This window comes from Erythrolamprus reginae, chromosome 1, assembly GCF_031021105.1.
Source record: "Erythrolamprus reginae isolate rEryReg1 chromosome 1, rEryReg1.hap1, whole genome shotgun sequence".
Taxonomy (NCBI): domain Eukaryota; kingdom Metazoa; phylum Chordata; class Lepidosauria; order Squamata; family Dipsadidae; genus Erythrolamprus; species Erythrolamprus reginae.
The window spans coordinates 37,946,688-37,962,570 of NC_091950.1; the positions used below are offsets into that span (position 1 = coordinate 37,946,688).

The following is a 15,883-nucleotide window of genomic DNA, read 5'->3' on the forward strand; positions in this document are numbered from 1 at the left end:
ATAGCTAACAAACAAGAACTGACAGAAAACCCTCACGCCATAAAAGACCTTGGAATACAAATATCAAATGACCTAAGTGCCAAAGCCCACTGCAACAACATCGCCAAAAAGGCTTCAAGAGTTGTTAATCTAATCCTACGTAGCTTCTGCTCCGATAATGTCACACTATCTATTAACCAGAGCATACAAAACTTTTGCCAGACCAATCCCTGAATACAGCTCATTTGTCTGGAATCTACACCACATTTCGGACATAAACACTCTAGAAAATGTCCAGAGATACTTTACTAGAAGAGCCCTCCCCATTCTTCCACTCACAACAGAATACCCTATGCAACTAGACTTATAATCCTAGGTTTAGAAAGCTTAGAACTATGTCGCCTTAAACACGACCTAACATAGCCCATAAAATAATCTGCTACGTCTTTCCTGTCAATGACTAGTTCAGCTTCAACCACAACAACACATGAGCACACAACAGATACAAACTTAAAGTAAACCACTCTAAACTCAACTGCAGGTAATACAACTTTAGTAACTGAGTAGTGGATGCCTGGAACTCCCTACCTGACCCAGCCCCTCCAAAACTTTTCCCTTAGACTATCCTCTCTCGATTCCTAAGAGGTCAGTAAGGGGCATGCATAAGTGCACCAGCGTGCCTTCTGTTCCCTGTCCTAATGTTACTCTCTTACTAGTATCATGTATATAAACATTGTTATACCTTTGTATACCACCAATAGCACTTAACAAAACAAACAAACAAACAAACAAACAAACAAACAAATAAAAGGTATGACTGGGAACATGAAATTCTACATTAAACTGTAATCTGGTTTGCCTAGTTTATCTAAAGCCTGAAAGTAGGAAATCCAATTAAGTAGCTTTACAAACCATGTATTAACCATGATATGTCAACCCAGCCACTATATCTTCTGTCTTCTCAAATGCTATTCTTTTAGTTTTTTAAATTGTTCAGTGAGAGGGTTTTCTGTTCTCTTCATATCCCTTGATTGGCAAATCTGCCACCTTGAAAAATTGGGGAAGCATCTGCAGCCAATCATTTTTCTCATTAAAACAAACACCATAGTGATAAAGGGGTATTATTTAGCAGTTAAAAACCTTGAGCAGTGCCGTTATTAAATCTCCTGGCCTCACAGAAACAACAGTGATATTTTCATTTATCTCTGGCAAGATAATAAAAGAGAGATAGGCCTACTGATAGGAAAAAAAATATACAACATGCTATTTTTAATTTTTAATAATGGTATGCGAATCCCTGGCAATGCAAAGGCGGCTAACATGCTAGATTTAAGCGTATGTTTTAAAAAGAGATTTTATCACTCCGCCATTAAAGATGGTATTACACTTCTAAAAATAGAATAGAATAGAATTCTTTATTGGCCAAGTGTGATTGGGCACACAAGAAATTTGTCATTAGTGCATATGCTCTCAGTGTACATAAAAGGTACATTTGTCAAGAATCATAAAATCCAACACTTAATGATTGTCATAGGGTACAAATAGGCAATCAGGAAACAAACAACCCAGCTTTAATAGGTTTAGTTCTACATTTTTAAAATAAATACACCTTTTCCTAAGTTTAATTGTATTGTTTTATTTGTGTTCATTTTGGTGTTTGGTTTTTTTTAGGGGAGGTGTATACATTAAGAATAGATTCAAGACAGATGATTGCAAAAAGTATAGGTGCCCGTTTTTAAAAAAAAAATAGTACAGTATTAGGTTGTCCCAAAATTAACATATTGTGTTAAATTTTAAAAAAAACCCATAGCAGGTGTCTGAATTTAAAAAGATGTAAACCCAGATCTAATTTTGCGTGTAAACTAAGCCAAACTGGTAGCAAAAAGGTCAACACCTGGCTTTTAAGCAAAGCTCTACCACTTTGCTTAACCACTGCTCTAGCCTGCTCTACCACTGGCATTTTAGAATGGAATAGAACAACAGAGTTGAAAGAGACCTTGGAGGTCTTCTAGTGACTAGTCCAACCCCCTGCTTAGGCAGAAAACCCTACATCAATTCAGACAAACATCTAAAGATCTAACATCTTTAAAATGTTGCCTTCTGTCCACTGTCCTAATCTCTTACTAATACATGTATTATATATATAGACATTGTTTGTATACTATCAATATGTACTTGACAAAACAGATGGATGGATAGATGAAAAAGATGGATGGATGGATTGATGGATAGATCAATGTTTCCCAACCTTGGCAACTTGAAGATATCTGGACTTCAACTCCCAGAATTCTGGGAGTTGAAGTCCAAATACTGTATCTTCAAGTTGCCAAGGTCGGGAAACACTGGGATAGATGGATAGATAGATAGATAGATAGATAGATAGATAGATAGATAGATAGATAGATAGATAGTTAGATGGGTGGGTGGGTGGGTGGTTAGGCAGATAGATAAGAGAAAAGATGGATGGATGGTTGGATAGGAGAAAAAGCTGGCTGGTTGGATAGATATATTAGATAGGTAGGTAGGTAGGTAGGTAGGAAGGTAGATAGATAGATAGACACATGTACTGTATTCATATCCTAAAAGAACATGGCTTTTGTACTGCCTCTGCTGCCACTAGAAGTGGCCGTGGGGGAGCGGCGTATATACGACGGCTTCAACTTGGCTCCCGGCCTGAAATTCACTCAGAAGTGGGCGGCCGGTCCGCCGGTTCCTGGTACGGCGGAGGAAGGCGAACGGGCGGAGGAAGCTGCCGGGGTCAAGAAGGGCCTCCTCGCCTGGGCGGGCGCCAATCGAGAGGTTCTCTCGGGCGGTTCCGGGCTCGGCACCGCGGCTCCGCCTCGGGCCTGGATTGGCGAGAGGCCTCGGCGGAGGCTCCTCCCCGCCGAGTTGGGGCCGAGCCGAGGGAAAGAGGCAAGAGGAGACGTCGGCGAAAGGGACCGCTGCGGGAAACGGCGGAGGAGGCCCCCGCGAGAGCTCACCGCTCGGTTCGCCGCCTCTTGAGGTAAGGCACCCGCGCAAGGCCCCTTTCAGAAAAGGCGTGGTAGTCGCCTGGACCCAGCTGCCGTTCCGGCGGGCCCGGGCTGCGCTTTCTCCACGCCTGATGCCCGCGAGGGGCTTCCCGGCCATCATTTAAGGGACGCATTTCGGAAGAAGGCGCCTTGGAGACCTGCTCCCCCCCCTCTCTTCCCGGGTCTATTTGGGAGAATGGCCGTGCGATAATAAGAAGCTGGAGGGTAAAATGAGGAGTTTAGGAGCAGGCGGGACCCCTTTCCCACTCCGGTGTGTGGGAAATTGAGGGTGGGGACTCCTCCCCTTGTCTTTCATGAAGGGATTTGAATTATTTCCCCCCATATCTGAAGGTGGTGGGAAGAAGGGGAGAGGTGGAAGGGAAAAAAGGGGAAAAATAATGTGTCGGGCTATATCGGTTTTGGAGTTTCTGCTTCTGCAAGAGACCTTCTCCCTGGATGGGGGATGAAGCTCCTCCATGTTTAGATTTTGCTCGAAGATGTTGGCTGCATTTGCTTTCACGGTTGAAAAAGGCGGTTCAACCTTTTGGGGGCTTTTTAATTTGTTTTTAAAGCAAAGGGGTCTTCTCTAACGTTTTATCATGCAGGAGGAAGTGCAGAATTAGGGACGCAGTTCATTTGATACTGGGAATCAAATGCACCACCGTTCCCTGTCCTAATGATTCTCTCTTAACTAGTATCCTGTAGTATGTAAACATGGTTGTATCTTTGTATACTAGAATAGAATACAATTCTTTATTGGCCAAGTGTGATTGGACACACAAGGAATTTGTCTTTGGTGCATATTTTATTTATTTTATTTATTTATTTTGTTTTGTCCAATACACAATAATACACAATGAAGGTTATAGAGGATATATACGAGTAGAATGTATCAGAGAGTATAGAAGAGAAATATAGGAGTAAAATATAACTAGAGAGAATAGCAGAAAATATAACAGATAAAAGAGATATAATAGATAGATGATGGATAGAAGAGATAGAAGAGAAGATATATGAGATAAAGGAGAGACTATAGGACAGGGGACGGTAGGCACCCTGGTGCACTTATGTACACCCCATATGCTCTCAGTGTACATAAAAGAAAACCATACATTTTTGTACTTGGCAAAATAAATAAATAAATAAATAAAATGCTGATTGAGGGGGTCTGTGTTCGGGCTTTGGAATAACAATTCATTTCAACCATAATTTAAGATTTCTGTAAACCTTAGAATCAAAATTTAGCTAGAGCAGACTGTTATCTGCAATATCTGCAATAATTGAGAGTGCAGGGTTGGAATCCCAGGCGAATGAATTGATAAAATCTGGAAAAATGATCACCTAGCTGTATTGTAAGGCCTTCTATGGTTTTGGAACTTACAGTATTATTATTTCTCTGCGTCTGTCTGTGTTTCCAGAATGTGGAAGAAACTGGTGCATCTTTGCACCTTAGGGAACAGCTTCAGTGTGTAGGAAAGATGCACTTATCTAGGCACTCTCTTAGGCCTTACAGGTAAAACCAGAGGCATGATGTGCTATCGATTTCTTTCCAAATGAAAGACTTAATAATCGATTTTTAAAAAAAATCTCAGTTCAACTTTACTTGCTGTATTTCTTCTCTCCCCCACGAATCTTTTATCCAGGTTTATGTTAACTGTTACAAATCAGCTTCAAACCTGAATTGCAGTTGAATGGTAGTGATGGAGGAAAAATGGCAATTATAATTCAGTCTAAAAATCTGGTGGTGGTATTTTGGGTACGTTAGTGTGTGCTCTTGTCCATAATAGTGGCAGCTCTTATTTTTGATTGGGGTTATACCCATGAATAATGCTATTATGCTAGAACCAGTTTCTTGATTTTTCTGAACGAAAGACTTTCTCATTTCCTGTGTGGTTGCAAAATTTATAAGATTGCTTTTAGATTTTACTTACACATTTATTTACACAGGGAATGGATCACATGTGGCTCTAGGGTAGCATTCAAGTCTTGGTTTAATTCCAAAGGTCTTCTGAAATAGAATTGATCAGACTTCTGATAAGAGCTGTTAGTCCCTTTTCTGCAACCTGTAGTTTGAGAGAAAAAGAATATTTAAAAAATATGAGAGGTAAAAAAGAATAAAGAGTATTAGAGGGGTGTTTTTATTTTGGATTGTGGCTTCTGTATGGTTTGCTTCAATATTGCATGTAACATGATTCACTATAGAGTTTTTGTGTAATGCAGCCCTTGACAGAAAAAAGTAGCTTATCCCCGCTTTAAAACTATAGATAAAACTTGAAAAATTAGAATATCGTGCAAAAGTTCATTTATTTCAGTAATGCAACTTAAAAGGTGAAATGTAAAATATGAGACTCATTACATGCAAGGCAAGATAGTTCAAGCTGTGATTTGTCATAATCGTGATGATTATGAATTACAGCTTATGAAAACCCCAAATCCACCATCTCAGAACATTAGACTATTACATGCGATCAATAAAACAAGGATTGTACATAGAACAGTATCAGACTTCCAAATAGTAAAAGCATGCATATGTACTCAGAACCTGGTTTGAGCCCCTTTTGCAGCAATTACTGCCTCAATACAGTGTGGCATGGAAGCTATCAGCCTGTGATACTGCTCAGGTGTTATGGAAGACTAGGATGCTTCAATAGCAGTCACCAGCTCTTCTGCATTGTTCAGTCTCATGTCTCTCATCTTTCTTTTGGCAGTGCCCCATAGATTCTCTTTGAGGTTCAGGTGAGGCAAGTTTGTTGGCCAATCAAGCACAATAATCCCATGGTCATTGAACGAGGTTTTGGTACTTTTGGCAGTGTAGGTGTGTACCATGTCCTATTGGAAAATTGAAGTCAGCATCCCCATAAAGCTTGGCTGCGGAAGGAAGCATGAAGTGCTCCAAAATCTCCTAGTAGATAGCTGCGTTGATCTTGGACTTAATGAAGCACAGTGGACCAACACCAGCAGATGACATGGTTCCCCAAATCAACACAGACTGTGGGAAACTTCACACTAGACTTCAAGCATCTTGCAGTGTGTGCCTCTCCATTCTTCCTCCATACTCTGGGTCCTTGGTTTCCAAATGAGATGCAAAAGTTTCCACAGGCTGTGTTGATTTGGGGAGCCATGTCATCTGCTGGTATTTGTCCACTGTGCTTCATTAAGTCCAGGGTCAACACAGCCATCTAACCATGAGATTTTGGAGCATTTCATGCTTTTAAGTTGCATTACTGACATAAATGAACTTTTGCATTATATTCTAATTTTTTGAGTTTCACCTGTATATAAATGCAAACATTCAAGAAAATTTAGCGTGCAATGAAAAATCTATCTTTACATTTTCTGCTTCTGTTGATGAAACTTCAGCCATTCATCCTTTAAAATGATCCAGCTATTGTTGCTAGTGCTTACAGTTTTTTCTTCAAGCAGTGATAGCTAGGACAGTTTTCTTGTCTGTTCCTTTTCTGTCATGCAAGCATTTATATCACTGTTTTTACTGGGAAGCGGTGAAGAAAATCTGGTGAAATTGACAAGTAGTATCAATTAGATATTACAGTTTAAGCTTCCTGTTCTTGAATCTGTAGCCTTCCTTAGTGCCCTTCAGGTATATTGGACTGCAGCTTCTGTAAGTGCAATTCAGCATGGTAATAGACAATGGGAGTGAGATATTTGATATTAAAACAGTCCTTGGGAATCTTGCAGTAGTAAGGAGTAAACAATCTGCAACCATCACATTCTCTATACGCCACTCTGGTAACATCCAGTTTATTACCATTTTGAAATAGAACAGAAAATATGTAACGTAACAAAGATTTAAACACTGTTAAAAATAAATTATGGATCTTTTTTCTCATTTACCGGTATTTATTTATTGGATTTGTATGCCGCCCCTCTCCGTGAACTCATGCCCCACTTTATTTGTAGGAAATTATCTCATCCTCTGTGCCTTCGGCTTACCCTCCCAGTTTTTAAGAGAGGAACCTGGATATTAAAATGTTGCCATAAGGTTCAGAGTTACCTTGATAATGAAGTGGTTACTATTATGTACCATCATGGAGATATACCTCAATGTGACACGAAAACAATTCAAAAATTCAAAAGCTCTTAATAAAACACCTTAAAAAACCCTAAACAGAATCTTTCTGGTTTTTCTTCATGTAAACAACAACAGTGTAACATGCAATACCTGCAGTGCCATCATCCTGATTAAGCTTCAGGTTTCATTTTGCTGAATGTCTAAACTTTGTCTTGCATGTTTAGACATCTATAAACTATTTAGTTCCACCTAACTTTGGAATGATGATGTGTAGCAATTGGTGGTGGTGGTATGGTGCCTCTATGACTTCGGAACCATAATTTATAGATAAGCAATGTTTTCTTTACATGCAATATATTAATGCAATAGATATTAAAAATAGTTCATGGAGTTTCCTGCTTTTGTGAGTACCGTATTTTGTTGCCTTCCTTTCCTCTGTCTCACTGTTGTACAATGACAGTTACATAAAGAGAGTATTGTGAAATTGGATTGGACAAAATGTTGTAACATGCAGAGCAGCACTTCTCAATATACTAATATTGCATATTGATGATCTCAAAAGAGTGCGTAATGAATGAGATAGCATCACATTTAAAATATTGAATGTCTCTGAAACCAATAATGATGTGTTCAATGGCCTGGTAAAATACCGCATTTTTCGGAGTATATGATGCACTGGAGTATAAGAAGCACCTTAGTTTTTGGGAGGAAAATAGGGAAAATAATCTGCTTAGGAGGTATTCATCTGGCTAACATCCTTAGTATGGTTAGATTCAGCATATTATTTTTTCCCCTGGTTAAGGCTTTAAAAAAAACTTTATTTGGAGAGAGAAACAATGAAAGAACTTGCAAGCAGTAAGAGCTGGGAACATTGCTAGCACCTGGTTAGGACTGGAAAGAAATATATTCTTTGCAGAATGAAACCATGAAAAAACTCCTGCAAATACTTAGGGTTTGGAAAACATTCTTCACAGAGAGAAATAATGAAAGAGCCTGAAAGGTAAGAGCTGGGAAGATAGTTAACAGCTAGTTAGGGCTGGGGGCAGGGGGGGGAAGCTACATTCAGAGTATTATTATTATTTATTATTATTTATTGGATTTGTATGCCGCCCCTCTCCGTAGACTCGGGGCGGCTATAAGACGCAGCCTCTTTTAAGGAGGAAAAGGGTGTGTCTTATACTCCGAAAAATATGGTGTGTTCATATTGTTCTCTTTTTAAAGCAAAATCAATATTGATGGTAACTTTGGTGATGCTTTCCAGATTTGAATTTACCAAATGTTTACAGATGCACTTTCAGCAACACTATTAGATTACCAGCCTGAGCCTTTTATTAACAAATGGAAAACGCTCTGGGTTATTAGATTAAAATACAAACATAAAGAATCAAACTTCACTTTTTCTTACTTGGTCTTATTTTTCATCAAACCAATGGGTTTCTATGGGCAGAATAATCAGAAAGTGTAATTATGGTTAGATTTAATCTGTGTTGCATCTTCTAAAAGACACCATGTATAAGAATGCCTCCTTCTTCATACCATCACATTCTTGTTTGCAGCTTTCCTTGATCCATACTTACTGAATATATAGATTAAAAACCTTTATCAAATACAATTTGATTCCCTTGATAAGGAAGTATAGAATTCCATCTTTCAAGCCTGGCTAGAATACATGGGTTCCATTTAGACTGGAAAGGAAGAAAGAATTTGATTTCTTCATCACTTGTGGTTCCATTGTGTAGCTAAAATATTGACTGGTTGAAAGTGTTAATATTGCTGTCTTAATACCTCCTTATGTTTTCCCCCTTGTTTGTGTGCCAAAAGGTGTTGTTTGCCAGTAATTTGGAAGGGTGAAAATTTCATGAATTTAAAGGCTTTAAACTTAAATCAGCCATGTTAATTTGCCGTGAAATCACAATGAAATTATATTCTATTTTGAAGACAGGTATCTTATTTTTCAGAGCATAAGATGCACTTTAGTTTTGGGGGAGGAAAACAAGGGGAAAAATATTCTGAAAAATATGGTGCTCCGATGGCTTTTAAAGATAGGTACACAACTTCTTCCATTTAAACTTAAGGAACTCCAGTTTTGCTGGTTTGAGATATAATGAGTGGTTTGGGGTACTGTATACTGTTTAATACCAAATAATTCATCTTCTGTTTTTTAAAGAGTAGTGAGGCTTATAAGAGTGAGTTTGTTGACTATTTTATTTCAAAAAAATGACATGGCTGACTATACGTAGATGTGGTGATATGCTTTTATCTTGGCTGCATGTTGCAGTCAGTACTTCAGGAATAGTCATGCTTATAGCATATCATGTGAACTGCCCAACTTGTGTTGGGAACTGATATACAAATTGTTTCACACTTAATCAAGAGAAGTACCTTTTAAATAGAATACAGTGATACCTCGTCTTATGAACCCCTCTTCATACAAACTTTTGTGATACGAACCCTTAAGATTTCTTTGCCTCTTCTTCCGAACTATTTTCACCTTACGAACCCGAGCTGCCGCCGCTGGGAATCCCCACCTCCGGACCTCCATTGCCGGCCAAAGCCCCTGTTCTTGCATTGCTGGGATTTCCCTGAGCCTCCCCTCGCTGGGATTCCCTTCATTTTTGCTGGCGCTGCTTTGAATCTAAGCGAGGGGAGGCTCAGGGAACTCCCAGCACTTCGGCTGGCAATGGAAGTCCGGAGGTGGGGTTTCCCAGCGAGGGGAGGCTCAGGGGAATCCCAGCATTTTGGATGGCAACGGAAGTCCGGAGGCGGGGATTCCCAGAGGCACAAGGCAAAAGGGGTGACTTTTGGGATGGGGTTGCACACATTATTTGTTTTTACATTGATTCCTATGGGGAAAATTGCTTCATCTTACGAACGTTTCGACTTACGAACCTCATCAGGGAACAAATTAAGTTCGTAAGACGAGGTATCACTGTATTTGTAGCTCAAGGTTGAAATGGGGTCCTTTGATGCTCTCTGCACTTGGTTGTTTTCTTGTACACATTTCGTTACATAAACTATAGATAATATCATCAGTGTTATGTCTTCTCAGTCATGCAGGTCATGGTTGTCCCAAAAGTGTTTTTTTCAAAAGACAATTGGATTTCCTTTAATTTCCTTGAAGATGTTTTGCTTCTCATCCAAGAAGCTTCTTCAGTTCTTTCAAAGCTTCTTGGATGAGAAGCCAAACATCTTCAAGGAAAAACACTGTCCAGTTGCCTTTAAAAAAAAAAACACTTTTGGGATCATCAATGCTAATGATGATGTTATCTATTTTGGGTAATGAAATTTCCACAAGAAAATAACCAAGCTCAGAGAGCACCAAAGACCCCTCAGAGAAGTACCCTGATAAGCACTTTCTCGCTTTGCTGCCAAGACCAAATATCATAAAAAGCATTTCACCAGGAAGCACTTCCTATTTTTAAAATATATGTATACAAACTGAGGGCCATTCTGCAGGCTTTGGAAAAAGGCTAATCTTTTTCATTAACTTTTATGTTTCCCCAAAGGTATGCCACATACCTCAATATATATGAAAAGAATAACACCATAATACAGTAGTCCCATGTATCATGCCCTTTCTGTAGATCTTCTCTAACTGTAAACTAGTGTAGTAGCTGGGATTTAGATATGTCAAACTATGCTTACGGCAAGTTAACATTGACAAACGCATGTTCTAGTTTTAGCTGCCACCGTAAGCCAAAATTTAACCTGGCTTAGTATATACAGTAAGACAATCAAGGAAAGCAATTATTGGTAACTTTTATTTTATTTATTTATTTGTCAAACCGTGTACAAGATAATAGATATAGTATAAACAAACAAAAGCAAGTAGGTATAGGTAAATTTGGACAGTAGGACAGGGAGAGTAGACACGATGGTGCGCTTGTGCACGTCCCTTACAGACCTCTTAGGAATGGGGTGAGGTCGACTGTAGGCAGTCTAAGGTTAAAAGTTTTTGGGGTTTGGGGAAGAAACCGCAGAGTCAGGTAGTGCATTCCAAGCATTGATCCCTCTGTTGCTGAAGTCTGACCATTTCTCTCTTTGTTTCTGCTCCAGCACTCTTAGAGACAATTTGGTGCTAAAAAAATATGCATGAAGTTTTTTCAGAGATATCTCCCACATCTTCTGTTTTTCTTTGGGGGAGATCCCAGTTTTGGAGCCTGACTTCAGCATGGTTATCTTCTGTCAAATTCTGTAGAATAAAAAAAAAAAGCAAAATATTCTCTGGTCATGTTTAGAGAGGCATATTAATGTGGCTGCTTTAAAAGTAGCTCAATAGTTTACAAACTATATGTGGACTCTCTTCAGATACTAATCCTCAGTGTTAGTCCCAGAGGGGCATATTTGAGAATGGAACAATAATTTACAGCATTTCCCAGATGTTATTTAAATTGCCCAAGTAGAGTTGTGGCATTTGACATATTTCCCTTTCTCTCCACTTCCCAGCAAACCCATAAATTACACTTGCTGTTTCTACTGTAAACTTCATTTACCTCTGGACGTTTACCAGCATCAAGTGTGGTCCTTAAAATCATAAGTGGAAAATACTTGCAGTGCATTTCCTCAATAATAGAATGCCTAATCTTTAGCTTCAGGGACTGGGTGTGCTTGGGATACTGAGAGCTGCAAAGCGAGGGAGTGGCAGCGACAGAATGAAATGTTCAGAGTAGTTTCAGTAGTTGTGCTTCTTTTGCTCTCTATATTTTTTATATACATATTTTATAGTGCTTTCACCCTCTAGGCCGCAACTTCTCCTTCCTTATCAGCTGAGCCAGGGCAAAGATTAAATGTTTTTCTGTCGAGTCACCTGGTATACCCAAATATGGGAGGGAGCATACTGCTTCCTTTTGCTTTTCAACCGCACTCCAGGGGCCATCCAGGCTACAAACCATATTTTCAAACTGACAAAGAAGTGATAAAGAAATAAAAGGAATATGGTCCCTCCCATATTTGGGTATACCAGGTGACTCAACAGAAAAACTATCTTATCTATCTGTCCGTCCGTCCGTCCGTCCGTCCATCCATCCATCCATCCATCCATCCATCTTTTTCCTCTATCCATCCATCCATCCATCCACGAGTCCACGGAGAGGGGCGGCATACAAATCCAATAAATACAAATGCAAATACATCCATCCATCCAACCTATGTGTGTATGGTGTATGTGATGTTTATTACCCAGATATATAGATATATACATATACATTATATATAATGTATATGTATATATCTATATATCTGGGTGCATGACCCTCTTTTATCAATTGTTTTTACTGGGATTTCAATAAACAAACAGCAGCAAAAATAAAACCTTGTTGTATTGAGTAATCATTAAACAGTCAGCACCACTCCCTTGCACATAGTCTATACCCATTTCCTGGTCTTGTATGACTTGTTTCCCTTTAGAAAATATTTTAAAACAGGGCTGTATTGTGCATACTTCTATCCAATTTTATGTTGTGATTTGTTCTCAATCACATGATCTTGTATAGCAAAAGGGCTCCATTTCTTGAACCACAAAAGGTCTCTCAATAATACACACATATACAGAATATTCTTTTTCTGTATTTTTAAAGTGATAAAATAGGTCATTTTATATAAATATTATATCCCACATTGCTTTGCTGGCTGGCTTGGAGATGGGGAGCCTGTGGTCTGAACTGACATCTCCCAGCTCTAGTCTGTATTGAGCATGCTGGATCACCGTGTAGAGCGGTAGCATTTAGAGAATCCTGGGGTTGCCATTCCTGGGCTAGCTGATACTTTGGTGAACATACTGATGGTTTTTTTTAATGCATTTTAACACAGATTGTGGCTATTCTTTACTGTATGGAACCAGATTTATCAAAAATAGTAAATATGTCATGTCTAATAATTTAGTAAAATTGCTCAAAAATGTATTATCCTAATCACAGTATGTTTAACTGCAATTTGTAAAGCAAATTACATTGCAAATAACAATGAGACATTGTATGTACTACCTATACATTTTTAGGCTTGATTTCTGTGAAATGTCTGAGACTATCTGAAAAACATGTAGTTTTCTTGGCAGTGGTTTGCTTTGCCTTCTTTCTAGGACTGAGAGAGTGAGTGACTGGTCTCTAAAGTCATGCCTAAGGCAGGATTAGAACTCGTTCCTTTTTTAACCTAAGACTTCAATTACTACACATTATAAAAATAACAATTTTATTATTTTCACCATCATAGGGTTTCTGTAATAATTACAATGGCATTGATATATTTTTCTTATCTTCAGAAAATATTTTTATAAAATCATGATCACATGAATTTTACAACTATTCAGACCTTTACATAGCTAATTGAAATAAACATCTATCAATGTATTTGCATCTGCAGCATTAATATGGAAGTATGTCTTTGCATTTAGATTAGAAAAATTTTAATGTACTGTATTCTAGACAGCCTAGTGAAAGGCAGTGCTTCTCAACCTCAACAACATGCTAGCTGAGAAATTCTGGGAGTTGAAGTTCATAGATCAGAGTTGCTGAGGCTGAGGAACACTGGTCAAAATGTCAAGAGCAAGTCCATGTGCCTGTCCATTCTGATTTAGATTTAAGTGTGTTTGTGGAAGGAAAGTAAATAATTTGGCCTGTCTCCCAACTGATGCATATACCAGAAGAGGGCACATCTAAGTGGGAATATATGTCTGTTTTGAAGAGAGAAGGTGTAATGGGAATTTTATATTTTGGTGCCATAAAATAGCTTTAAAAGCTTAAGTTTCAAAGCCATTTATGGCCTGAGAGAAGGCTACATGAACAGTTTGCTTGTCTCAATTGTCAGACATTCATATCTTTATTGAAGGTCCTCTGGGGTTAGTCATTAATAAAACAATTATTGATAATGCCCCCCCCCCCCAAAATATAGGCATTTTTCATTCCTGTTTATTTTTTGATCCCAGTTTAACATCATTTTTTTAAAATTTCAGAATAAAAAGTTAAAACTATTTTTCAAAGTTTTAATGAGCAGTGGATAGAATTAAATATTCTGCAAATGGAATAACTGCTTGCATATTGCAATGTTCTCTTGCTCTTTTTTTTCTGCGAATCACCTAAATTTATTCCAGTTGGTTGAGTGATCCTCTGGATGAGATTTTGAAATGACATGGAATCATTCTCCTTTCCTGTAGATTTATTCCTGAATTTTGCTGAGGATCTGGCTGGAAATGATTTTATGTAGATATTTTATTTTTATTGGTTTTATATTATAAGTTGTAAATCAAAGTGTCCTTATTTTCAATTAAATTTGAATTGCAATGTCATTTTGCAAAAATTATGCAAAAGCCTGGGATTTTGAAGTACAGTAGTTTTCTGTTCAGTTTTAGATAGCTTAAAATTGCATAGCTACAGAACTGCAACATCATTTTTACTAGAATATGTTTGTAAAATATATGAAATTTTTCACTACTGCTGCTTGTTCCTTTCCTTGATACTGATAATAGCATATAATTTTATGGGATGTTTCCATCAAAACATTAGGTGTTTTTGTTGCTTTTGAAGTCTGTTATGAAATATCGATGAGTTTTTGTTATGCTTCAAAGGACTCCACAGTGCAACGTTCAGTGTTAAAAGCATTGTTGTATCAAACAGTCCAAAAGAAGGCCAGGACAAAACATCCCTATAATACTCAAAAAGCACCCTCAATGGAACAGTTGTATTGGCTGAACAAAACTTGGCAAAGATAGGACTCATCTGATCAGTTTCTGAGGGGTGGGGGGTACATAAGAGGATTGCTGAAGAAAATGATAAAGTTAGAGCAAGTTTATAGAGAGGGACTGAAGGCAATTAATTTTCTTTTGTCCAGATTCCAACTGTTTAGAACTTTATTGTATTAAAACACATTGGTCGAAGACAGTGAATTTATTTGGGTTGAAGCTGATCCTATGTATCAGTCTGATATAAAATACATAACACTTTGTATAGCTTTTTAAAATAAAGTGTTCGCTAGAAATTAAACTTGTTGTCCAAGCTCTAGTATTTTAGTATTTTTGAACCCTCTTCAAAGATAGGCCCAATGCCCTAATCTAAATGGGGAAAAATTATGGTAGAGAAAAGAATGGCGTGGAAACATGTATAGCCCCAAGTCTCTCATTCAAGAATAGTAGCATAGGAAAATGCAAAAAATATTTTTGATTTGGAAAAGTTTACGGTTGTTAACACTGAGCTTCTTTTTTCAAAATGCCCTACAGCAATGGCAATTCATTGCTGACAAAGCCATCCTGTTTACAACTTTGGAAGTTAAGTGGTTTTTCCAGCAAATATTTTGAATCATTTAAAGCCAACATGTGAAGCTTTGAAGCGAGTTCTTTGCAGTGCAAATCTAAAACATAGATGTGAAATCTCTAGGCACACCAGCTGCTGTTAAAAGAGCTCTTTTTCACGAAGGCTTGTTGATGTGTGTTTTCCAGAGAACACAGTTGTTTTGTGAGTTCAGAGGTTGCAATAACTTACATATGCTTGCTTTTCCATTGACATGACTTTCTGGAAGAATCTGGGAGCTGAGCAATGAATGGCATACCAGCAAGTCTGAATGTATTGAATATATTTTTTCTTTTCTGCTAAACAATTTTGTCATGAGGAAATACTGTTGCCAGCATAAAGCATTCTAAGTAGGGTCTGTTCTGGGTCCTATTCTTTTTAATATGTTTGTGAGTGACATATGGGAAGGTTTGGTAGGGAAGGTTTGCCTATTTGCCGATGACTCTAAAGTGTGCAATAGGGTTGATATTCCTGGAGGCGTCTGTAATATGGTAAATGATTTAGCTTTACTAGATAAATGGTCAAAGCAATGGAAACTGCAGTTTAATGTTTCCAAATGTAAAATAATGCACTTGGGGAAAAGGAAT

The 15,883-nt window shown here is 38.1% G+C and overlaps 1 protein-coding gene across 4 annotated transcripts in view; it reads left to right on the top strand.

Moving 5' to 3' along the window:
• Positions 1-2,712: 2,712 nt before the first annotated feature.
• Positions 2,713-15,883, top strand: part of FBXO34 (F-box protein 34) — an 87,435-nt gene continuing 74,264 nt past the window's right edge. For 2 of the 4 annotated variants that reach the window (XM_070749691.1, XM_070749700.1), the window contains exon 1: positions 2,713-2,983. The gene's annotated coding sequence lies outside the window, so the exon portion shown is untranslated. Of the gene's footprint in view, positions 2,984-3,192; positions 3,216-4,649; positions 4,705-15,883 lie in introns of those variants that run through there. The other 2 variants (XM_070749719.1, XM_070749711.1) reach the window with 2 other exon arrangements.